Source organism: Eschrichtius robustus, chromosome 9 (genome assembly GCF_028021215.1).
Source record: "Eschrichtius robustus isolate mEscRob2 chromosome 9, mEscRob2.pri, whole genome shotgun sequence".
NCBI lineage: Eukaryota > Metazoa > Chordata > Mammalia > Artiodactyla > Eschrichtiidae > Eschrichtius > Eschrichtius robustus.
In genome coordinates this window covers 70607600-70633752 of record NC_090832.1, presented here as the reverse complement: position 1 = coordinate 70633752, position 26153 = coordinate 70607600, and the positions used below count along the sequence as shown (strand labels likewise).

The 26153-nt window shown below is 41.8% G+C and overlaps 1 pseudogene; it reads left to right on the top strand.

Annotated features, from left to right (window-relative positions):
• On the top strand, positions 1–26081 carry LOC137769154 (N-alpha-acetyltransferase 40-like; annotated as a pseudogene).
• Positions 26082–26153: the final 72 nt, after the last annotated feature.

Genomic DNA, 26153 nt, shown 5'->3' with positions numbered 1-26153 from the left:
ATGACTTTTACCAGCCTCGTGAGTGCACGGGGGTAAGGGGTGCAACTTATTAATTCTTGAACATAGTTGGTTCAGGAGGTTTGTAAGTATGTGTGGTCTTGGTTTTTGTTTGTTTGTTTGTTTTCTGTTTTGTTTGAGGCTTGTTATTGGGTGTGCTGTTTTCTACCTCTGGTCTTATTTGTAGTACCTAATTGCAAATAAACACTATCATACAAAAACAGAAATTTCACAGCAGTAATAATAAGGTAAAATAGTAAATACTTTTTACTTTTTTAGCCATTTCAGTTAACTCTGCAATTAAAGAATACCAAAATAAATCTTCATTTGGAGAATTTCTTATTACTTATAAATCAAATATCTGATAACTTGCCCTGGTGTGTGGCATTAATTCTGAGCATATGGATCCAGATGCTTACCAATTCCAGTGGAAATTGCATGACCACATAAAGCAGTAAAAGAAAAAAAAGTGGTGTGCTGTCATCTACTGCTTGCAGACCTGATCTAAAGCCACTTATTACGATTACATGGCCCACTCCTTTCCAGCACAAATAGTACAGCTGGCATGTCTTCTTAGTTCATGATTAAATACACATCCTCATTCTCTAAAGAGAACTTGGAATGAATGTACTGGCACTTTCCTAGGTCTTTGACTATGAATATGAAACATAAGCAAATAATATTATAAAACAATCATGGAAATTGGTCATTTTGTTGCTATTTAACCTGACAGACACATTGGGCCTCCTCCAGTTCTAAGAAGTGTCCCAGCTAAGCCTCGAGTACACTCTCCCTTTCTAGCAGGATTAAGGTGTGAGTACAAGTCTAATTTGGAGAATTTTTAAAGCAGCATTAAGCTGCTGAACCCATTAAGGGGTGCAGGGGGGATCAAATGAGAGAATATATTACCTGAAGAACTTTGTTGGAGACTGTTGCTCCTTAAGTTACCAGCTGTGCACTTGGAAAAAAAATTAAAAATTGAAAATCTGTGTTTACAGCAAAGGCCACCCACTAGCAAATGAGTATGAAATTGTGTCTCCTGGAATCCCTATAGCTTCCATACTGGACTGCAGACTGGGGCCAGGAGGCTGCAGGCGGGACCCAAGGCCACACAGTGCGTGGCCAACTTGGACTGATGGCTCTGGTCATATGGTGGAGCTCGTCACTAAGTCAAGAGTGATGACAGAAGGGACTGAAAGTGTGTAAGTTCTTGGACACTCTTCAGTAAGTGACTGTTCTAGACCTCTGCTCCTGACCTCTCATCCACAGCCTCTCCCACCTCTTCACTCCCCCCAGATCACGTCTCTTCTTTGTTTGTTGAGAAGACATTGCTTTGCCCCCTGCCCGCTTCCACCTCCATGTTTTACCCCTTAATTCTATCCCCTCTCAAATTTTCTGTAATCTTGCTACTTTCCTCTCTCTCTCTCTTTCTCTCCCTCCCTCCCACCATCCCTTCCTCTCCCCACTCTTCTTTAATCTCACCCATCAGTTTGCTCAAGTCTCTTAGACATTAGAACCAACATCCTCTGGCCCTACTTCCCCTTCCAGCTCCTGCTCCATCTCATTCCACACTCTCCCATCTGAGTCTCCCCAGTCATCAACCTGCTCGTTCTACCTCCACTTCTCCCCTTCCACTAACTTTTCTCTCCTTTGCCATCTGGGTATGCCCCTCCCAGTTCCCCCAAAACTGATCTCCCAAAGGATATCAGCGACTTGCCAATGGGCAAATCCAGTGTCCTTTCCTCTGTCCTTATCTACTTCCCACTCTCATCAGCTAACCACCCCTTTCTTGTTTAAGCCCATGCCTTCCAGGATCCCTTTACTAACCTGGTTGTCCAGCTACCTTCTCATTCTTTGCCTCCTTTTCTTCATCCTAGGGGTTTATTCTCAGCTCTCACCTCCTGTATATTCGTACTCCACCCCAACCTCCATCATTTCCACAAATAGTTCCATGCCTGAGGCTCTAAAATGTGTGTCTTTAATTCTGATCTCTCTCTTTCTCAAACCCTAGACCCATGAATTATGTCTGGTGAACATCTCCCTACTAACACTCTATTGGTGCCTCAAACACAGCCTTTCTAAACTGAACTCATGATCATTTCCCACACTCATACCTTCTCCTTTTCCACCTTCTCAATCTCAGATAACAGGATTACTATGCTTTTTATCATTCACATTAGGTAAATGAGATTCTCTCTCTTTGTGGCTTGTAGCAATGTTTGTATATGCACCCCTCTTCTCCAATAACTTGGTCCTCTGCCCTGGACCAATCTTCTTATCTGATCCACCTACCTCTGGACCCCTCACCTGCAACTCTGCCCCTGCACACCTGCCGGATACATTTTCCTAGAACAGTGGTTCTCAAAGCAACATCTCCAGACCAGCGGCGTCAGTATCACCTGGGAACTTGTTAGCAATGCAAAGTCTAGGGCCCCACTGAAGACCTACCACGTCAGAAATTCTAAGGCGGGTGGGGGGGGCATCCATCTCTATCTTAACAAGCCCTCCAGGAGATTCTGGTGCATGCTAAAGCCTGAGATTCAGTCTCCTAGAATGTCCTGTTGATTTCTAACTTCAGTGCTCAAAATCCCTTAGTATTTTCCCACCAGTACAAAATAAATTAAAATTCCTAAATATAACATTCAAGGCTTCTTCACTATGTGGCCTCAAACCACATTTCCAGAATTAAGTCTCAGCACTTCTTCTCACCCACCTCATATTCCAGAAAAGTCTGGAGATTTCCTGTTTTCTGAGCTCCCCTAACATTTGTCCCCACTGCTCCAGAAACCTGACCCCCTGGCTTCCCATCTTTCTTCTCCCTGTCCTTCATCATGGAGTGCCAATGCAATCTCTTCTGCAAAGCCTTCCTGAGGTCCTCTTTCCTCCTCTGTCATGTGAAAGTCCTCTCTCCCAGCTCTATGCTCCCATAGAACCTCACTGGGATCTCTATTATTATATGCATCCTATCTTGTAGTGCATTTGTTTGTATATTTCTTCTGTCTGCTATAGTAGATTGTGAGCTCCTTGAGGGCAGAAACTGTGTCTGTTTCATCTCTGTATCCCCAGGGCCTCCTGGAGTGTTTTACACACAGTAGGCACTCAATAGATGTTCCCAGAAGAGAAACGTAAATGTGCAATGTTCTCTCCGTGAGAAGACCAAACTTTTAAAAACCCATGATGTAATAACACACTTCCTTTTTCTTTAAAACTTACCCTATCATTCCCATCTTTGTTCAAAAACTGCTAGGAATGCTTCCACATGGAAAGACAATGGATTTCTCTCTCCACTGAATAGATGAATGTCCTTTACTGGTTAGGATTCAAGCTAAGCTGCGCTCAAAGAAGAGACCCCCAGGTATAGTAGTTCAAACAAGATAGTTTCTTCCTCTCTCACATGACAGTCAAGAGGTAGGAGGGCAGCCCAGGGTGAGCAGGAGACACTGCTCCACGACGTTCTCCAGGGACTCAGGTCTTTCCAGTTCGTGGCTCTGCCGCCCCCTCAAGGCTTATCCTCATCTGCATGGCCAAAGCTGACTCACCATCACATCCACGTTCCAGTCCATAGAACAGAGGAGAGAGAAATGGAGAGCAATTTCCTTTTAAGGAAGTCATGTGTTAATTGTACACACTTACCTCTCCTTAGAGTCCATTGACAATAACTTGGTCACACGGCCACACCAAGCTATAAAAGAGAATAAGAGGGTGAATCTCTAGTTGGGCAACCATGTGCCTTGCCAAAAGTGAGAACTTTATAATAAAAGGAAGCAGGAGAGAATGGATACAAGGGGCTAATGAGCAGTCTTTTCCACAAGCGGATATTGGTTTCTGTATGTGCAGCTCAAATATTACAAGGCAAGTCCGACAGCTGTCCAGCTAATGGTGATCTATGTGCCAGGATGTTGAGATTTAAATTACAGGTGATTTAACTGAGATTGTACCTATGCTGAAAATCTAGTATTTATCATGACTGTAATATCTATAATATCTAAAAACTATATGGGCAACTCACTTGCTTTCTTATCACCCCCCATATGTCATCATTGAAAATTCTTGGCGATTATACGAGTTTAAAAATTTTAAGAGTCTAAAGAAATAAAAAACAAAGAAGCAGAAGCATAACTAATTTTCACTTACTCATTTTCACTAACTAGATAAACTTCATTTATTATTTACTAGATAAATCCTAATCAAATATATTTTCTCATACCTACCCACCTCTGCCCTTAGCAAAGAATCTATATATGTTTCCTAGTACAAATCAAACCTGTTGAAAAAAATTCTGTTGTTTGGTTTACTCATTTAACTGATAGGGCTAGCTGCTACTGACCACTATTGCCCCTTTAAATTAAAGCTTGAGTGAAGTAACAGTACCTTCTGATATGGTCGGTGTTTCTAGGGTAAACATTAGCAGATTAAAAGTAAAACCCAGGGGTGACATTTCAATCACCTCCATTAACTAATAAATTAGGACTTCCTGGTTTGTGTGCTTGGTAAAAGAATTCTTGGACACGTCACTCCCTTGGAGACCTGAGAGATGCTTTGGTTGTAACTGGTGTCAGTAAGTACCCCTAGTAGCACTGCTACTACTATCTGCTTTGAATAACTGTATAGGCTTTCCACACTTATGAACTTCAGTTTGCAAACTCTGATAATTGTGTACAAGGTCAGCTGCAGAGCAACGTCCAGCAACTAACTGCTGGTTTCCTGCACAAGTCATTTTAGTTTCGACCATCACGTTGATCTTAGTCTACTCATGTGCGTTTGCTTATTTGCTGTGTTTGCTTAATTTTTAAGGCCTTCTACACATAACTTCATTATGTACAGTATTTACAAAAACAGTGAGAACATTAGAAAAAAACAGCAAAAAAGGAGTATATGACTACAATAGAAATACAAATAAAGGTAATTTTTAAATTAAAAGTGATGAGACAGTGACAACCATTGCATATGAGAATGGGATGAAGTCTTTTTCGGTTTACAAGGGCCACCAAGAGCAACATGTGAAAAGGCACTGTGCCTAAAATTATCAACTATAATCAGCAGGAAATAAGGAAAAGTGATTAATGAGATGGGAACATGTCTGAGCATCACACACTGGTTCTAAGAGGTATTTGGGAATGTGTGTGAGCACATTTAGTTATCTCAGTAGAGAACACCAGTGGCGTTTTGTAGTAGGAGACAAGGAGGCTAAATCCTGCAATTAGAAAAAAGCCAGGACTTCCCTGGTGGTCCAGCGGTTAAGTCTCCACGCCCTCAGTGCAGGGGGGCCTCGGTTCGATCCCTGGTCAGGGAACTAGATCCCGCATGCTGCAACTAAAGATCCTGTGTGCTGCAACTAAGACCCGGCGCAGCCAAATAAATAAATAAATATTTTTTAAAAAATAAAAGCCAGTCCCACTCAATAAAGAACTGCCCCACCCAGAATACCATTACCACCATTATCACCACCTGCGGAAAACCCCAGGTGTATCAGCATCAGCGTGGGGATGCTCAGGAGCCTAATGTTAATTCCGGTGTTGGCTTGGGGATATTTGAGAACTTAAAGACTACGCATGGTGAAAGTGCTGCCTATGAACTTTTATTGTAAGCCATGGAGGGTTTCAAAGGCTCGAGACTAATTTGAATCTGCCAATATCAAAATGAGGGTCAGGCCAACACATACAGACACCACATTGGTTAAAGAGTTTCCTGGGACACTGGCAGAGATCATTAAGAAAAGGGACCCAATAAAATGTCTATCATCCAAGAGGAGATATTGATGCTTCAAAGGACTAACTCATATCCTTACCTGCTGGAAATGTTTTTGAAAACTGAAGTCTCACCTAAGTCACCTCAGGCTTAGAATTAAAAGACAATCTCAGGGCTTCCCTGGTGGCGCAGTGGTTGGGAGTCTGCCTGCCAATGCAGGGAACACGGGTTCGAGCCCTGGTCTGGGGAGATCCCACATGCCACGGAGCAGCTAAGCCCGTGAGCCACAAGTACTGAGCCTGCGCATCGGGAGCCTGTGCTCTGCAACGGGAGAGGCCGCGACAGTGAGAGACCCGCGCATGGCGATGAAGAGTGGCCCCCGCTCGCCACAACTGGAGAAAGCCCTCGCACAGAAATGAAGACCCAAAACAGCCAAAAATAAATAAATAAATAAATTAAAAAAAAAAAAAGACAATCTCAGACACCTGTCAGTAGGAAGAATAGCTATTTCAAATGGTAGAAAGGAAGATACTGGATGTTCCTGGGACCCTTAAATCATCCAGGATCCTTAAATTATCCTCCTTTTCGCCCCATAAACCCTGGGGAATTCACCGCAGGCCTCAGCCTTGCCATAAAAAAGGGTTGAAAAAAAAAAAAAAAAGGGTTGAAATTATTCCCTTCATAATAGAAGGGAATCACTCTGAGGGGAGAATTGCTTCAGGAAAGTAATCTGTTGGCTCCCTGGAAGCTCCCAGCACCCAGCACAGAGGGTGGTACGTAGTAGCATTCAATTTATATAATTTATATGTCTGTTGAATTTAATTGAAATGAACACATTGATTACAGACTTTAAGAAATTCAGAAGCAGAAGTATGTCCTGGGTAAGGAGGGTCCCTTCTCATGCAGAAGCGGAATTGTCAAATATTTATAAAGGAAAGAAGGCATCAGGACAGTGATGATACAAAAGAAACAGCAACAAGAGGAGCTGGAAAATAAGATCAGGAAAGTCTTAGGTACTCAAAGAATATTGACTGACCATCTGCTATGAGTGTGGGTAGATTATGGAAACTTTTAATTGAAAAAGAAAAAGGTATAACAGCAATGATATGAAGAAAGCAAGAATACAGCAATGGAAAGAGTAGAGGTCAGAAGGTAATATTGGTGATGGTTTTGGGTCCACAGACACCAAGTGAGAATCTGGCATGAGTTTGACATCTACCTAAGCACTGGGATCTCTGTAAGGGAAAAATAAAAGGGAAAAGAGGGCAGAAAATCTAGGTGGAAGACTATGAGACCCTGGTCTTCAGGGCAGATTTGTAGAAAGCTGATTATATTTATTTTCTATTTGGATAAAATAGAATTTTAGAGGGATTTATAAACATTGCCTTTGCTAAGAGGATGAGGGAAAAATGAGGCAGAGGAGAGCATTTTGCACATCTGATTCTTAGGGAAAGTGAAGATGATACCAGAAGCTCTGAAGAATGGAGGAGAATGAATGGTTCTTCAGAGAAAATGTATGAACAACATGGATACAAGAAACAAGGTCATATGGACATGTTTTTCCAGTTCATGTGGTATCAAATAGTCATATGTCAAGGGATGATTTAGGAAATGCCAATTTATGAAGACATCCAAAGGAATGGTGATGGGAACAGTTCTCTGAGGAAAATTTAGACTTGTAAGCAGCCTAATAATAAACAGACCAGTGACCCCAAGTGTTTCTAGTTCATGGTTAAGCACTCAATAAGAAATTGTCAAATGAATAAATCAATTACTCAGTTAAGCAATCAAGCCTGAGTTGGAATTTGGATAACAAAGGAGAACAAGTCGGGCAATATAACAAAAGTATTTATGCAGGTCAGTTAAAAAAAAAAAAAAGGATGCTGATAAAATACACATTCAGAGGCATGAAGCAGTGATATAAAAAAGCTAAGGCTGCAAGCTGAACCATCAGCCATCCTTTCTAGCTGTACTGTGTGGGTGGGGGAAAAAGAGGTGTTTTATAGAGAACAAGAAGAACATCCAGGGACTTCCCTGGTGGCGCAGTGGTTAAGAATCCACCTGCCAATGCAGGGGACACGGGTTCAAGCCCTGGTCCGGGAAGATCCCACCTGCCACGGAGCAACTAAGCCCATGCACCACAACTACTAAGCCTGCACTCTAGAGCCCACAAGCCACAACTACTGAGCCTGCGTGCCACAACTACTGAAGCCCATATGCCACAACTACTGAAGCCCATGCGCCTAGAGCCTCTGGTCCGCAGCAAGAGAAGCCACTGCAATGAGAAGCCTGCACACTGCAACAGAGAGTAACCCCTGCTCACCGCAACTAGAGAAAGCCCGCGCACAGCAACGAAGACCCAACGCAGCCAAAAAATAAAATAAATAAATAAATTTATTAAAAAAAGAACATCCATAAGGTAAATGGTGTTGACACAGACTATAAAACTTTTGAGGCAGCATGAGTCTTCTTACCTGACAACTTTACCTGAATACTTCTTATCAGTTTCTCACTAATGAAGAACTAATAAGACCTGACTTCCCTTTCTAATCACACACACACACACACATACCCGCAGAAACAAAAACAATGTCCTCAAGCACAGTAAGGAAAGCAAAGGTACGTTTGATACAGGCAAGTGTCCTTGATTGAATGAGTCCAATTAGAAATGCAACGTCAGGTGTACCATGTATGCACATGTCATTTCATGTATGATTGTTGGATACAGTACAAACTGGAATAGGAGCCTATGACGCTCTCAGCCTCACTGGGAATACCTAGGAGAAATCATGATCAGAGTTTCCAAAATATGTCTATACCCAAGACATCTTGCCTTAGAACACCTGACTTGCCCACAAACTCCTTCTAAATGTGTTAGGAGACACAGGCCCAGCTGAGTAAAGCAGCTCTAGGTGGTTCTTGAACCACAGTCCACCATGTGGTACCATGTGACACCCTCTCCCCTATCATCCGTCAGCTGATTGGTCAGGGCAGCAGGCACCGGCCCCAAGAACAACTGTGTCTACAAGCTGGCTGTGTGCTATAGGGTAGCCTGGTACAAAAGCTCCCCCCAGACAGAAAGTGATCAGTTGCAACGATGACATTCTTACCTCTCAGAAATTTGAACAAAAAATATATGAAGAGACATTCCGCTGTCAAGGGAAGCAGGAGTAGAAAGCTAAGCAAAGGGAAGTTGAAAAAAAAGAGTAGCCACCTCGCATCCATGGCAAAGGGGTAGAATGAAGCTCAGTTAATTCCTGCTGCCAAGGAACTAACAGTGTCACCTGTCATCAAGAGCTGCCTCTTACAATTCCTGACAGCCTTCCGGTCCCCAAACTATGCTCCAGATCCTTGAGGTTTAGCTGTAAGAATGTTCCAGAGACTCCTGTCTCTCTTTTAACAGCAGTTACCATCACAGTCAATCACCACCACCTGCCATAACCTGCACTGTTCTCTCTTCCAACCACAGGAGCCCTGTCACACAGAGCTCCCAGGCCTCTGAGCCGAGAGCTTTTGGAACAGGCACGCTGGCTCCATTTGGACAGTAAGTGCCGTTGGACCAGGTTCAAGTCTTTTCTTTCCAGTGACCTTTCTAGGGTGAAAACCTACACTGTTTCCATTACTCCCTGATACCCTTCAGTTACCCTCACGAAACTAAATTAGTTTTTACTCCATGGATTTCAATTCTATCCATTATAGGTTTTTTTCAATTGTTGTTGTTATTTGTCTTTTGTTTTGGTTCCTAGGATAAAGTGACCTACTCTTTGCCCAAGGAGCAAGTGATGTTGATTTCCTTAAGTCTTAGCCTTGGGAATGGAAAGTAGTAAGGAAGGGCAGGGTGGGAGGGCCAGTGGGCAGAGAGATCAAAGTAATGTCTTAGTTCATCAGGGCTGCTACAACAGAAATGCCGTAGAAACAACAGAAATGGTTGACTTATAAACCACAGAAATTTACAGTTCTGGAGGATGGAAGTCTGGGATCAGCTGACTGCCAGCATGGTCAGTTCTGGTGAGAGCCCCCTTCTGAGTTACAGACCGCAGACTTTTCCTTGAATCTTCATATGGCAGAGAGCAGAGAGAGAGACAGGAAGCAAGCTCTCTCATTACTCTCATAAGGGCACTAATCCCATTCGTGTGTGATCCATCCACCCTCTGATCTTCATCTAATCCAAATTACCTCCCAAAAGCCCCACCTCCCAATACCATTGCATTGTGGGGGAGAGGGTTTTGATATATGAATTTTGGGGAGATGCAATATTCAGTCCATGACAAGCACTAACAGGCATCTTTAAAGGGTTTGTGGACCAGGCTTCACTGATTCCACTTGTATCTTCTCCGAGTGTTTTGAGGGCTTTGGGGAGCAGAGTTATGACATTAACAACCACTATGTACTCAGCCAGGCTTAACAGTCACAACCATCCTAGGGGAATAGAATCACCTTCTTTCAACTTAAAAAATGTTGGAAGTCTGAATATACTCCAGCAAATGGGCATATTTCCAGTGAGATGAGCCCTTTCTTAATAAAAATAACCAGGAGAAATTACTAAAGTCCAGCAAGGGTGGGTAGGGATTTAGTCTACTAAAAAAAATAATTTGAAGATTAAGTTTATTCAATCAACTAACTTTTGTTAACATCTCTGTGTCAAGCTTTGCATCACATTGTGTTGTGAACAAAACACAGTCCAGCCATTAAGGAAAATATGATATATTGGAAGAGGAAGTGAAGTAAACAAGTAAGTGATTACAACAGAGCATGATGCGTTGCATAATATATACATGTACAGTGTGGTATGTGAGCAGAGAAAAGAAATAAACAGTTCTGTGGGAGATAGGAGAGGGGAGCCTTCCCTCCAGATTTGAACCGGAACATGATATGAGCTCACTAGGCTAACAATTTATTCAGAGAAGCAGCATGAACAAAAGCATGGAGATACAGAGATGCAGACGGTGTTTGGGGAATGAGATGTGGTGTGTGGTGGCCAGAGTGTGGATTAGGAAGGAGAGTGACAGGAGAGGAGGCTGGCCGGGCAGCCAGGTCCATGAAGGGCCTCAAATCCCTCTCTGAGGACACTGGATCTCATCCTGCAAGCAGCAGAAAAATGCCTGAGGATTTTAACCAAAGGAGAACATGACCAGACCTGCAGTTTGGAAAGCATCTTTGAATGAAAGGGTTTGGAAGAATGAAGACTAGGTAGACAGGTGTTGGAATAGCCAGAGAGCGGTAAGGGGGGAGTCTGTACCAAAGAAGAAAAGAAAGTGAGGGGGAAGAGAGGGTGGGGAGATTTTCAATTTCAGAGATAAAATTGGAGGACAGACAAATCAGTAGATTTAACTGGAATTTGACCTTTTTCAATCAAAAGAGAGCAAAGTTTCAGACTGCCAAGGGGCAGATCATCAATCTCACAATTTGAGGATACAGTAGCAGGAGAGAACAAGGGTCACTTTCTTTGCCAAATGGGCCAATCCTTTTCACACTTTGGAGGTTGTCTACCTTCGCTTAATCACAGTCAACTGGGCAGAAAATCTCTTCTGGGAAATAGCAACAGGATCAGAGGTGCTAATTACACACCTCATTTGTCTGCACTGTTAGCATTACTCCTCAATTGAGCCCTTCTAAACACATTGGTTACTTAATAACTAGGTTAAGCAAACAACCATTACTCTGCAGATATCCATTCATTTATCATTCAGCAAACATTTGCTGAGAACCTACTATCTGCCAAGAACTATGCTAGGTCCTAGATATTCAGCCGTGAGCTAGACAATACAGATTCCTTCCCTAACTGAAATTTAAGTCTAATGGAAGAGAGAGACTTTAAGTAGCATTTTCAATACCGTGTGTTAAAATGCAGTAAAAGCCCGTTTTTCTCATATTTCTGATTTGGCAGGTCTGGAGTGAGTCCTGAGATTGTGCATTGCTAACAAATTCCCAGGTGATACTGATGTCACTGGTCTAGGGACCACCCTCTGCATGATACAGAATCATGTAACTCAGTCCAGAACATTCTCAACCAAAACCATCTGAAGAGAAACTGGCAGGAGGATGAAATCTCCTGCATTTCATACTTTGAGCAACAGCAAGTAATAACATAAAAAAGAAATAACAAGCACAGTACCAGCATACTTGCAGAACTCTGATGACACTGAAGCAGAAAATCTGAGCTCATCCTCGAGCAAGTTGGAATAGAAAGACAGTGGAGATGAGTGTCCACACTTGGGACCTCAAGCAGATGTGGAACCAGTGCCATGAAAGTTTAGAGAACAAGGGCCAGGACAGAGCACTCACCTCATCTCTCAGGCTCTCTCTGTCTTTTTTGTTTGTTTGGTTTTTGTTTTTTGCCCACAGCACAGTGTAGAGGGATTAGATGGCCCCAAATTGTTACAACAGTATTTTCAAAATAATTTCTCTGTGTGTAGTTATGCTTGAGTTAACTCTTCTATCAATAGGTGCACTTTATCCCATGGGTTCATATCTTTTCAACTAATCCTTTTGTTGTCCTAATAAAATCTGTAGATCTTAAAGATCCCCCTCAGGCAACAGTAAAGAGACTGCCTGAGCATGGAGAATTTAACTAACCTGTATCCTGAGACCATGTAAACCATTGGGCCCTTTGTCTTTTCTTGTTTGGTTGTTCTTTTTGTTTTGTTTTTGGCCGTGCGACATGTGGGATCTTAGTTCCCTGACCAGGGATCGAACCCACGCCCCCCGCATTGGAAGCACAGAGTGTTAACCACTGGATGGCTGGGGAAGTCCAGGCACTTTGTCTTTTTAAAGGAAATGAAAAGGACAAGAGAAATGGAAAGGAAATGGGAAAAGGCAGAAAGTTGCTCCTGTTAATTTAGTCAGCTTCTTTCCCACCTGCCTGCACTGGACATTGCAAACCCAGAGTCCAACAGCAAGACACAGAAACATAAAGCAGGCCATAAGGAGACATTGAGAAAAGAGGATTTCCCAAGGAAATGCTTTTTACTTTGCATTTTAATCTACAAAACGTGCTTAAGTTCCAAAATTGACACCACCATTAACAGAAGAGATTTAAATGTGCGCCTAAGTCATCATTCTGAGAAATGGCTCACCTGGCTCCCTGAGCACCACCAGACCATGTTCTGTGAGTTTGGTACCCTCCAGGAAGCTGTGATTCCCAGCCCTGTGTGTCCTGTAAAAGCCTCAATACAGGGAGTAAGCCCCAGATGCGGAGGCACATCATCCCTCCTCACTGAGAGGACTGGCCCTACACTGTCAAGAAAAGCCAAGAATCTTAGTTTTGCTTGGTTTTGTTACATTGGTAGCCAAAAAGTATCTGATAGGGTATTTCTGCAGTTCTACCCTTAACACGCCTAGACTCTTTGGGTCTTTCCTATACTTGCTCTTGGTTACATTCATTGGCTGGCCCCAGGAAAGGAGTTAGATAAGTGAAGTTTGTTTTCTGTGTTCCTCACTCCTTTGATAACCGTCAAACACCCAGGTCCTCCTGTTGTTCCTGGGCTGCCCACAGACCTTCCCTGAGGCACCCACCCTGGGCCAGCAGCCCGTACTCAGAAACCATTTTACTTCTCTTTTCTTCTGGAAACAGTTCCCTCAAGAGCATGGAGAATTTCCCCTGGAACCCACTTTCTGTGGCTCCAGGGAGGCTTTCAACTACAGCAAGCACTGTAATACCACCCCCAGAGAGCAGCAGGCACGTGACCAGGGCCTGGCCAAAGTCCTTCCCTGGGATTCATGCATGGTCCCTGGGGAGTGTAAAAAGAGGAAGCCGGTGACCATATGCTCTGCTATTTGAAGGAGCCTGAGCCAATGAGACCAACACAGGAGATGAGATGAAATAAAAGCTGGAGAGGTGGAAAGAGCCCTAAGTGTTTTTGTTAATGGGGAATTAGAACAGCTAATTCCTCCCACCTTTAAAGGCTTATGATTCTTGAAAATATATCCATGAATAGTTACAGCTTAATAAATTACTCCTCTCAAGTAACATACCGGGAACTGAGTCAAGACTTACTCTGGTGGACTGAAAAGAGAATGTGGAGTAACAACCTAGATTTAAATTCCCACTCCAAAATTACTGCACGACATCGGGAAAAGCTGCTTAGTCGCGCAGAGCCTCAGTTTCTTCATCCATAAAAAAAAAAAAAAACATATATATTTACTCCCTAGGTTGTTGTCAGACTTAAATGACATAAAACTCAAAAAGGTGCCTTGGTAAACTACAAAGCCAGAGAAAGAAAGAGATTGGAGCGGGTAGGAAGTGAAATTAGAAAAATCTCTAAAACTGTGTAAGATAATGCAATGCAAATAAGGGTTCTATTTTGATAAATAATGCTAAGAAATCAGTCATGCAAGGTCCAGAAACTGCATGGCACGTTCAATCCAAGTTCTGGTTTGATCGAGGGAGCCCTCCAGTGGCTGATAGATAGGATGGCTCTAAATTCTCTTCGCGGTGGTGTTCCCAGATGAAGAGACTCATTGTCACATTATGATACTGTGTAACTAGAAAAGACCTTGGAGAGCACTTCCTCTACCTTCCACATTTGAGATGAGGAGACAGAGATGCTAGGAGGCTGTATATACATATTTCGAAAGTTAGAAATCATACCATTTTAAAAAATATTTAACCCTTTATATTTTTCCTAAGAATGTTAAAATTCAACAATTTCCATTTCAACATAAGAGCTACTACTCTTATTTTCAAAATGTATACCTAAGGCATGTCTATAGTGACCAAGACACAAAATGATCACTCGGTAATGTAACCATGGTGCTTTAAACACATTTACATCATGGAATTATTTCAGTACAGATGTTTCGGCTGAAATTGTCCTGCAATTAGAACACCAATATTTCTACCTCTTCAAAACCTGTACTTGTGACCATTACTTGATGCCCCCTACTGGCCATAATGTTATTATCCAAGGTTCAATACGAATTATTTCTGCGTGCTCTACTAATCTACTTCACAATATGCCAGAACATTAGAAAAGTTAACTTTGGGGATAAACAAGTAAATAAAGGAACAAGGGAATATACAAATTACAAGAATACATCAAAAAAATAGGTAATGAAATAAACCCAAAACAAATCATTACTGGAGTAAATTTTTGGAATGTTAAACAATTATGACATCAACTAGTTTCACCTATTGTTCGAGCTTCAAAATATAACTAGGCTGTCAATTTTGTTCTCAGTGTAAAATTTTCCTATTCTGCCATTTTCTATAAGGATGTTCTATTGAACGATTTATTACTGAACTTGACACAGAGCAACAGAATTGTTAAAATTCAGTTGTTAACTGTTGAGAGATGCCATGTTTAGAAGTGCAGGCAGGTCTCTTGTCTCCTTAGGTAGGTTTATTCCTAGGTATTTTATTCTTTTTGTTGCAATGGTAAATGGGAGTGTTTTCTTAATTTCACTTTCAGATTTTTCATCATTAGTGTACAGGAAAGCAAGAGATTTCTGTGCATTAATTTTGTATCCTGCTACTTTACCAAATTCATTGATTAGCTCTAGTAGTTTTCTGGTAGCATCTTCAGGAGACGAAAGACCTGTATGCAGAAAATTATAAGACACTGATGAAAGAAATTAAAAATGATACAAATAGATGGAGAGATATACCATGTTCTTGGATTGGAAGAATCAACATTGTGAAAATGACTATATTACCCAAAGCAATCTACACATTCAATGCAATCCCTATCAAACTACCAGTGGCATTTTTCACAGAACTAGAACAAAAAAGTTCACAATTTGTATGGAAACACAAAAGACCCCGAATAGCCAAAGCAATCTTGAGAAAGAAAAACGGAGCTGGAGGAATCAGGCTCCCTGACTTCAGACTATACTACAAAGCTACAGTAATCAAGACAGTATGGTACTGGCACAAAAACAGAAATATAGATCAATGGAACATGATAGAAAGCCCAGAGATAAACCCACACACATATGGTCACCTTATCTTTGATAAAGGAGGCAAGCATATACAGTGGAGAAAAGACAGCCTCTTCAATAAGTGGTGCTGGGAAAACTGGACAGCTACATGTAAAAGAATGAAATTAGAACACTCCTTAACACCATACACAAAAATAAACTCAAAATGGATTAAAGACCTAAATGTAAGGCCAGACACTATCAAACTCTTAGAGGAAAACATAGGCAGAGCATTCTATGACATAAATCACAGCAAGATCCTTTTTGACCCACCTCCTAGAGAAATGGAAATAAAAACAAAAATAAATAAATGGGACCTAATGAAAGTTAAAAGCTTTTGCACAGCAAAGGAAACCATAAACAAGATGAAAAGACAACCCTCAGAATGGGAGAAAATATTTGCAAATGAAGCAACTGACAAAGGATTAATCTCCAAAATTTACAAGCAGCTCATGCAGCTCAATAACAATGAAACAAACAACCCAATCCAAAAATGGGCAGAAGACCTAAATAGACATTTCTCCAAAGAAGATATACAGATTGCCAACAAACACATGAAAGAATGCTCAACATCATTAATCATTAGAGAAATGCAAATCAAAACTACAATGAGATATCATCTCACACCGGTCAGAATGGCCATCATCAAAAAATCTACAAACAATAAATGCTGGAGAGGGTGTGGAGAAAAGGGAACCCTCTTGCACTGTTGGTGGGAATGTAAATTGATATAGCCACTATGGAGAACAGTATGGAGGTTCCTTAAAAAACTAAAAATAGAACTACCATATGACCCAGCAATCCCACTACTGGCCATATACCCTGAGAAAACCATAATTCAAAAAGAGACATGTACCAAAATGTTCATTGCAGCTCTATTTACAATAGCCAGGACATGGAAGGAACCTAAGTGTCCATCAACAGATGAATGGATAAAGAAGATGTGGCACATATATACAATGGAATATTACTCAGCCATAAAAAGGAACGAAACTGAGTTATTCGCAGTGAGGTGGATGGACCTAGAGTCTGTCATACAGAGTGAAGTAAGTCAGAAAGAGAAAAACAAATACCGTATGCTAACACATATATATGGAATCTAAAAAAAAAAAAATGCTCATGAAGAACCTAGGGGCAAGACGGGAATAAAGATACAGACCTACTAGAGAATGGACTTGAGGACATTGGGAGGGGAAGGGTAAGCTGGGACAAAGTGAGAGAGTGGCATGGACATATATACACTACCAAATATAAAATAGATAGCTAGTGGGAAGCAGCCACATAGCACAGGGAGATCAGCTCAGTGCTTTGTGACCACCTAGAGGGGTGGGATAGGGAGGGTGGGAGGGAGACGCAAGAGGGAGGAGATATGGGAACATATGTATATGTATAGCTGATTCACTTTGTTATAAAGCAGAAACTAACACACCATTGTAAAGCAATTATACTCCAATAAAGATGTTTAAAAAAAAAAAGTGCAGGCAACAGAAAAACATGAGTGAATGCCCTATCTACTCAGATAGCCTTAAGACTACAATAAACTTAACTAAAATATATTCCTTAAAGATACAGTTTTATGCACACTCCACACAGCATAAAATCATACTTTGACCCAAAGAAAAATCACAACCCCTAATAATAAACCAAATTATGCCATAAGCAGTTAAATCACTGATGATCCACTCCTACCTTCACCACCTCATCATCTATGGGGTCTCTGCCTTCCTTCTCCAGTCCCTCAGAGGTGAATCTATCAATACATTTCCCACATAGAGGCGCACCAGGCTCTACTTCTACCTCCTAAATAACTATTTTTGACCCCTCCCCAGTCCTGTTGCATATCCTAAGGGGGGCTGTGTTGCTCCCTGGGTCATCTTTGCTGTCTATGCTCCCAGCTCTTCTTGGCCCTGTGCACCCCAACTCCTAGCCCAGCCTCTTCTTTGGTTCTTACCTGCCAACCTTATTCTACTGTCCCCCTATCCCAGCTCAATGTCTGTATTTGTTTCCAGGGCTGCCATAACAAAGTGCCAAAGACTGGGTGGCTTAAACTACAGAAATTTATCTTCTCACAATTCTGGAGGCTGGAAGTCCAAGATCAAAGTGTCAGCAGACTTGGTTTCTCCTGCAGCCCCCCACCTTGGCTTGCAGATGGACACCTTATTGCTGTGTCCTCACATGGTCTTTCCCCTGGTGTCCCTGTGTGTGTCCAAATTTCCTCTTCTTGTAAGGACACAGTCAAATTGAACTAGGGCCCATCCCAATTGCCTCATTTTAAGTTAATCTTCTCTTCAAAGGCCCTATCACCAAATACAGTCACATTCTGGGGTACTGGGAGTTAGGGCTCCAACATATGAATATTAAAAATGTACTGTATAGCACAGGGAGCTCTACTCAATACTCTGTAATGCCTATATGAGAAGAGAGTCTAAAAAAGAGTGGATATATGTATATGTATAACTGATTCACCTTGCTGTACATCTGAAACTAACACAACATTGTAAATCAACTATACTCCAATAAAATTTTTTTTAAAAATATGAATCTTGGAGGTGGGACACAATTTAGCCCATAACACGGATGGATGCTTAATAAGCCACAGGGAGCAAGATCTCATGCCCATGTGTGATTGAGGATCCCCAGCTCTGATGCTCTGCCCATAGACTGAGCCCTTCCTATCTGCCCACAGAAGCCAAGGTTCGGACTCTTGTTTGACTCCACCCAAGGAGTCTTATCAACCTTGGGAACATCTCCACAGTTCATGTTGACCATTATCTCAGTTACTCTAAACTACTGTGTGGGTCTCAGACGAATCACAGGTTCATCTACCTCCTCATCTATATCATGTTGCCAGAATATTACTACTACCACTTATAATAATAGTAGTTAAAGCATTTATTGAGTTCTAGCCATGCTCCAGGCACGTCTCATGCTTAATTCTCACTATAATCCTGTAAATTTGGTACAGAATACGTGGGAACTGTATTATCTTTGCAACTCTTTTGTGAATCTAAAGCTACTCTAAAATAAAAATTTATTTTAAGAGAATAAAAAGAATAACTGCTAACGGTTCTATCAAATTTTCACTGTTATTTACAAAGTTTTGGTGCATTTCCTTCACTCACTTATATATATACATATTTAAAGGTAAACTCAATTAACAATCTCATTATCTTAGATGTGACACAATAAACCCAAGAATCAAATGCTACTTGATGGATGTGAATGCTTTGCTAAGCTGTACTCTTTAATATGTTCCCTGTAGTTTGTCACTTCATGTACATGTCCTATAAAAAGCTCTCAAAATAGGGGCCTAGGTAGCATATGGTGTATTTATTATCTATGCTTAGCTGTCCCTAGTATCATGCATTGCAATGCTCACAATTATAAAACATATTTTTCTGTCCTGCTTTTCTACCTTGATTATAAGTTGCTGATGGCTTATATTTAGATTTCATCGTAATTAATCTTATGTCAATTCCCTCCCCGTCTCAATTCCACTCATTAAATGGGACTATTCCTAATCTCAGCTGAAATGAATAGGTGTCATATGTCCCTACACTCTAAAGAGAAGTGCCAAATACACATTCAGGACTGGCTAAGAAGCATCCAAAAAACTGAAAACTATAATCCTTTACACCTCACCAATCACCAGGATATTGGAAAGGAAACTAAGAAATTACTTGAGGTTATTGGTGAGGTAACTGAACAGAATTGTCAGTGTTATATTCCCACCCCAACCTGTTACAGGAGTCACCACTCCCACCCCCAGCCAAAGGACAGGGCTTCCCGAGAACTACTCAGACAGAATGGAGGATGAAGGGTGGACCTCAGAGGAGGGCGCCCCAGGGGGATGTTTGCTGAGAGGCAGGTGTGTGTTAGTCTGCCTGGCGCCTGGGAAAGAGTTTAACCCACGTCCTCTGGGGATGGAGAGTGCAGACACTGGGGACTGCTCTTATCTGGAAGATCTTACAGAGAGAAGCTGGCTGGAATGCCTTTGGACTGCAGGGCAAGAAGAGAAGGCTGGGATGAAGAAACCTGCGCTTGCATCCACAGTGGGTGGAGGAGACATGTTTCCTAAGGGCCAGAGTGGGCACAGCAGAAGACAGGCTTGAGTGACCTCTGAGGGACCCTGTCCCAGGGGATGGCTGGAGAGATGGGGTGAGCCATGCAGAAACAGGCTGAAAGGGGTCAGCCAGGGCACACATAGCCAACTTCAGGAAATGCTGAAGCCTCTCAGCCAGGGAGCAGGAAGGCTGTCTGAAAAATCCATAAAATGCGCCATGAGATAAAGAACCAGCATTTAGGCATAATCTGGTTATGACAGAGAACACCAATTCCAGGCTGCAATCACACCTGGTGAGGCAGAATTGCTTCGGTTCCAAATGACCAGAACTGATCTTGAAACTACAGTAAGTATCCTACTAAAACAACATTTTTTATTTATTTATATTTGGCTGTTTTGGGTCTTCGTTGCTGCGCACAGGCTTTCTCTAGTTGCCGTGAGCGGGGACTACTCTTCGTTGTGGTGGGCGGCCTTCTCATTGCGGTGGCTTCTCTTGTTGCAGAGCACGGGCTCTAGGTGTGCGGGCTTCAGCAGTTGTGGCACGAAGGCTCAGTAGTTGTGGCGCACGGGCTTAGTTGCTCCGTGGCATGTGGGATCTTCCCAGTCCAGGGCTCGAACCTGTGTCCCCTGCATTGGCAGGCGGATTCTTAACTACTGCACCACCCGGGAAGCCCCTAAAACAACATTTTTTAAAAACCTGAAAACAAGACATCTTAATAGGTTCTGCTTGAATTAATAGATTTTTTTCTATTACCAAGAGATTAAAACAGGTAGCAGTTTGAAAGGGAGGGAGGGAGGCAATATTATTATTATGCCTCATGCGGCACAAATAGTTTCTGGCAGAAAAGCTTTAACCTTAGAATCGCACAAATTGAATTTTTAAGGGAATGGAAAACCTGAAAGACTGCTAGGAAACGTAGGTGAGAATCACCTTTCAAAATCATATTGATTCTCCCTGGAAACCAACTATTATACAAAATGCAAACTGCAACGCAGGTCTGTTCAGGAGAAAGGGCTTGTTGGCATAGTATCAAATAACGCCCATCAGCCAAATGGCAATCTACTCACTACACAAATAGATGTGTCAGTCCTGTATTGTCAAGAGATAAGTCACTCACCAACTTAAATTAGAACCCGTGAATCAATACTCTGTTTTAGGAAACATAACTACTCTCATCTGCACAGAAGTGCAGGCTTCCTCAGAGAAATTTTCTCATGAATTTCTCACCCATGATCAAAATTTACAATAGCCCTTGCTAAGGTTTTTTTCAAGAAATGATCCCCTGACACTTGAGAACTGTATGTACACAAGGATGACAAAGTCAAGATCTGGAACCTCACATTCTTTAAAGTAATTCTAATAGAAACCTGCAACCCTAGATGCTTACTATGCCTAGAAATTGGTTATGGACAACAAGGCATATTAAGCAGCTGTAAGCCCCAGCACACGTGCCTAATGTCCTTCATTTTGAGGGTTACTGTCTGTATTAGTCTGCTCAGGGTGCCATAACAAAGAACCACAGACTGGGTGGCTTAAACAACAGAAATTTATTTTCCCACAGTTCTGGAGGCTAGAAGTCCAAGAGCAGGCATTGGAAAATTCAGTTTCTGGTGAGATCTCTCTCCCCAACCTGTAGATGGCCCCCTTCTCACCGTGTCCTCAATGGCTTTCCTCTCTGCTCACACAGAGAGAGTTCTTAGGTGTCTCTTTCTCTTCTTATAAAGACATCGATGCTGTCGGATCACGGTCCCACCCCTATGACCTCTTTTAACTTTAATCATCTCCCAAAAAGCCCTCCAAAATACAGTCACTTTAAGGGTTAGGGCTTCAACATATGAATTTGGGGGAGAGGAAAACACAGTTCTGTCTATAACACTACCTTTTCGGTAATAACAGCACATTGATTAATGTTAAGACAGCCTGAGATCAAAATGCATAATTTCTATTGTCTAGCTCTTCAGAGTTCTAAGATAACCATTCAACATACATAACACTTTATTGAGTTAGATACCACTAACTTGAAGTTGGCGTTGTTTGAACTGGGGAATCTGAAGCTTCCAGTGGTACCATACACGCAAAAAGTATTACTGAGGCAATTGCAAGTATTAACAAGATTGCAGAATTGGGGAACCAATAGAGAAAAAATTTCAACTGCTGTCATTGATATATAAATAATGAGCTGGTTACTAATTACCGTTATCTGGTCGTAAAAGCAGTTTGTGGGCTCCCCCTTCAGGTACTCCTTGCCCATCTTCAGTCAAATAACTATAAGTTCAGTGCTCTAATACTAAATATATATTTAACATTAAATATATATATATATATATATATATATATATATATATATATTTCTTTTCAAACATTTCTGAGTCTCTAATGTATACAAATCACACTCAAGATCCTCATGGATAATCAAGGCTCTCCTTAATCCAGCTCTATTTATGTACCCAGCACTGGCTCCAATTATTCCCCAGTATAACCTCTTCTTCAGTCAGGCTACTCTTCTTCTGGCCCTTGGACATCCCATGCTAGTTTGACCCTGGCTTGCACGGCTGGTTTGCCCCTTCTGTCCTTGGTGCTTCAGGACCTTGGAATGAATTCTGAAAGCAGAATCTAGGAAACAGATGCTTCCCAACCTTAGGGCTCCAACAGCTATGATTTAGGGTCTCAATGCCTCAGTCACTTTCATGTTGAGAATTTCCACTTCCTATAAGTTTCACTCAAGTCCCACTTCCTTGAAGAAAGACTAATTTTCCTAGTAATTTTTATGGAGTTGCTCATCTCTGAATTTCAAGATCCATTCCACCCACTCTAGCTATGCAGTACAGCTTTTCTTCCTAGTCTCTTTTTTTTTCTTTTCATAAGCAGGTCTTGAAATGGAGCTTCAATTCCTTCAAGTCAGGTACCACTGGCTTTCACTGTTTTTTTTTAAACATCCAAAGAGCTCAACAGAGTGTGGAAACATCATTCGATAATTTTTTTTTTCTTCAGAGTAGCTTGGGTTCAAACCTTTCACTGCTTCAAATCAATCCTCCGAAGTAATGCTAATTACTGAGGCTGTGCTGCATCTAGCATTCTATTCATGCTTGACATCACAAACCAATTCTGGAGCAACAGGTATGTGACAGCAAGAAAGAAACATAAAAAGAGGGTTGAAAATTGACAAATTCCTTAAAAGAGATGGAAAGAGTCACTGCGCAGTAGTCAAAGAGAGAGTCACTTAGGGAAGTTTTAATGCAGAAAAGAAAGCTCTTATTTGACATACTAAGTGGGAAAACAATTTAGTTTATGTACATTGGTGCTAATTATTTAGATGATAAGAACTAAATTAGGTTATTTTCTTAAAACCAAATAAATTCAAACCTCTTGAACTTCCTGAAATACTAAAGCAAAGTTTTGGGTAGAGTGGGCTAGAATAGATGGGGTGGGGAATATAATTGTATTTTATTTTTTAGATGAATCCTATCACCTAGGAGCAGTTTCTGCCCCTTTCCAAAAGTGAGTGATAGGGGTCACACTCTGGTCTCACCCTAATATTAGGCAGTGATGGAAAAATGCCTTTTTCAGCTCTCTGAATCAATAATTCTCAACCTTTTAGAACTGCAATATTGTATTCTAACTTGCCTTTACGACTACCGCTTCACTAAAAGTCATCCGTGCTATAATTATACACACGTTAAGCATATAAGCTAAAAATACATACTTTTACTAAAATTCTAGACACAAAAGGCTAGGATGGGTTACACTGAATTATCTAAGATAGCCATTCTAGAACCCAAACAACAATTCTCAGCATTTTCTAATACAGAGTACAGTGACTCTGAGCAGAGAGAGCTCATAACCCCTTCTGACTGAATTTCATGATGTCTGATCAGCCAAATGACGTTTCCAAAAGTTTTTGGACAAAGTATTAATTTTAGCTGAACATATCCTGTCTTTGACCAAATCTCCAAAATATTTTTTTACATGACAGATTTTGAGTTGTGCCAAAATTATACAATCAGGATTCCCCACGTAATTCAATGGTTGATCTTACTCAATAAACCATATGCGGTAGGTTGGGAAAAGTGGCCACACATGCTTCATCTCTTTGTATTCATACCCTCTTTGTCATGGAAGTTTGAGCGCCCTCAAACTTGACTCTGAACTTGGCCATGGGACATGTTTAACCAATGGGATGCTAGCAAACATGATGCAAGGACTGAAAAACACTTGTGCTTTGGGGCTTCCCCTCAGACCACCACCACCACCACCACCACCACCACCACCACCACCACATGAAGAAGCCCAAACGAGCCTATTGATGATGAAAGGCATGTGGCCAGTCAGCCTTGCCACCCAAGCCAAGAGCTACCCCCACCCCCGGAAGCAGAGCTGACCAACAGCTAACTGCAGTCTTTTATCTGCCAGTAAATGAGAGCCAGCCTAAACCAGAAGAATCACCCTGTGCATTCCAACTCCCGATGCAAAGAAACAAGAATCAATTAAATGGCTGTTGTCTTAAACCACTAAGTTTTGGGGTGATTTGTTATTCAGTAAGAGCTAACTGACACACCATGAGATTTCAAATAATAGCCTACCATTTTCCTCACCCCTTGCCTTCAACTCCAATGATCCCTTTTTTAAATTGGCCATTGCTAGATCTTTCATTTTTTCCTAAACACAATGGGATTATGGGATTGCAGTCTGGAAACCAATTCAGAGATTTAAGAGATTGTCTCATAAATGGGAGAATGGGAGTGCAATAATTTTCACCAGCTGGGTTTTACTAATATTCAGCTGTCCTATCTCTGCAATGTATTCCAAATGGCTGAAATACACTGATGGCTGAAATACAATCACCAAAGTCCAGCATCTTTTACTCGCAAAGTTACTTGAAATGTAGTGAAACAATGAAAGCTTTCAAGCAGAACAACAGTTTTTCTCTTTTTTTTTTTTTAAATACACCAAGCAGGTGGCATACTATAGCCACAAAACCGGTATTCAAATTTCAATCCATCTCAACAGAAATTGGACAGTTATTTGGCTTCATCATGGATCAAAGCCCCCAGATATCTGTAGTTTTTGTACTAGAGATTCCAAAATTGAACAAGGGAGAACCATAAAACTAAGTTGTAGCCCATCCAAAATAAACCGTTGGTTTATGTCACTGATAAAAATCATTGTTTTAATGCTATTATAGCTACAATTATTATGGCATCTATTTTTTTCTGATTCCTATCATATGATATTTTTATTTTTGCATATTTAATGACTATTCTTGCTTAACTTTAGGACATTTGGATAGACTTCCCCATAAATTTCCAGACTGAAATCCACCTTCATACCAAAACTCGTACTGAATTATTTTTCTCATCAATCAGTGAGGAGGCAAAAACTGACAACTGATAAATTATACTTCAATTTAAAAATTGGTTAAAACCAAAAAAAAAAAAAACGGTTAAACTTAAAAAAAAAAAAAACAATAAGATTCTTGGATGTTAAAAACACTGACAACTAAAGTGGAGACTCATTGCAAACAAACAGGCTGGGGGAGGAATCCTTTTAACATTTTCAGAGTGAAATCTTCAGATGGTGTTATTTCTACGTTTTCTTTCCTGGCGTTTTTATGCTTGTTGCATTTGGGGCAATTCAAAGACAAAAGAGCTTTAAGAGACTAGGCTTGGAGACCCTTTAGAGGCTTTCCCAGTGTTCGAGAAATATGATGGGAATGGGTTAAATGTCTTCATTGAATGTAAGCGAGTGTCTGGCCTGGAGCCAGTCACTGTTTGGACCTTCGACCTGACCAACACGTAAACCATGTATGAGCGACGCGACTGGGTCTGCAAGGACCGAGAGCAACACGAGGAAATGATGGACTACCTCTCATCGCTGGGGGCACAACAGCTCGGTCCATGTCGCCTTTCCTCTTTTCCGGTTCGACGTGGTGTGCAGGGACGAAGTCCTGTACCACTACGAAGTCCAGATGGAGAGCAAGGTGCGGCGGAAAAGCCTGGGCAAGCTCCTCATACAATCCAGCAGATCACGGCCAGCAGCACACAGAGGAAGAGAGTTATGTTAGCTGTATGTAAGCACAATCGTGGCGCCTACAGGTTCTTCAGAGAAGCGCTGCAGTGTGAAATCGCCGACTCTCCCCCAAGCGTGTCCGGATGCTACTCCAATGGGGTCCTGAGCCGGAGGACGAAGTGTGGGGACAGCCAGCACTCCCACGCGGGCGGTCACTCTGGTGGCTGCTGTCCCTGCACTCCCAAGCCAGAACACTTCTCTCAGGCCTGTCCTCTCCCTGGTCTCACGCCGCTTACCAGGTGCCCTCAGAGCTGTGGCCTCCTCAGCCCTCCCCGTGCCAGGCTGCACCCTGAGAGCACAGAACCTTGGGGAGGAGAGGGCCACGCTGCCCCTCCCGCTCTCTCCTAGAAGAGCAGGAGGCCAGGACGGAGCAGCGGGAAGAAGATGCTGTGAGAAGCCCCGGCGGATGCCTGGGCACAA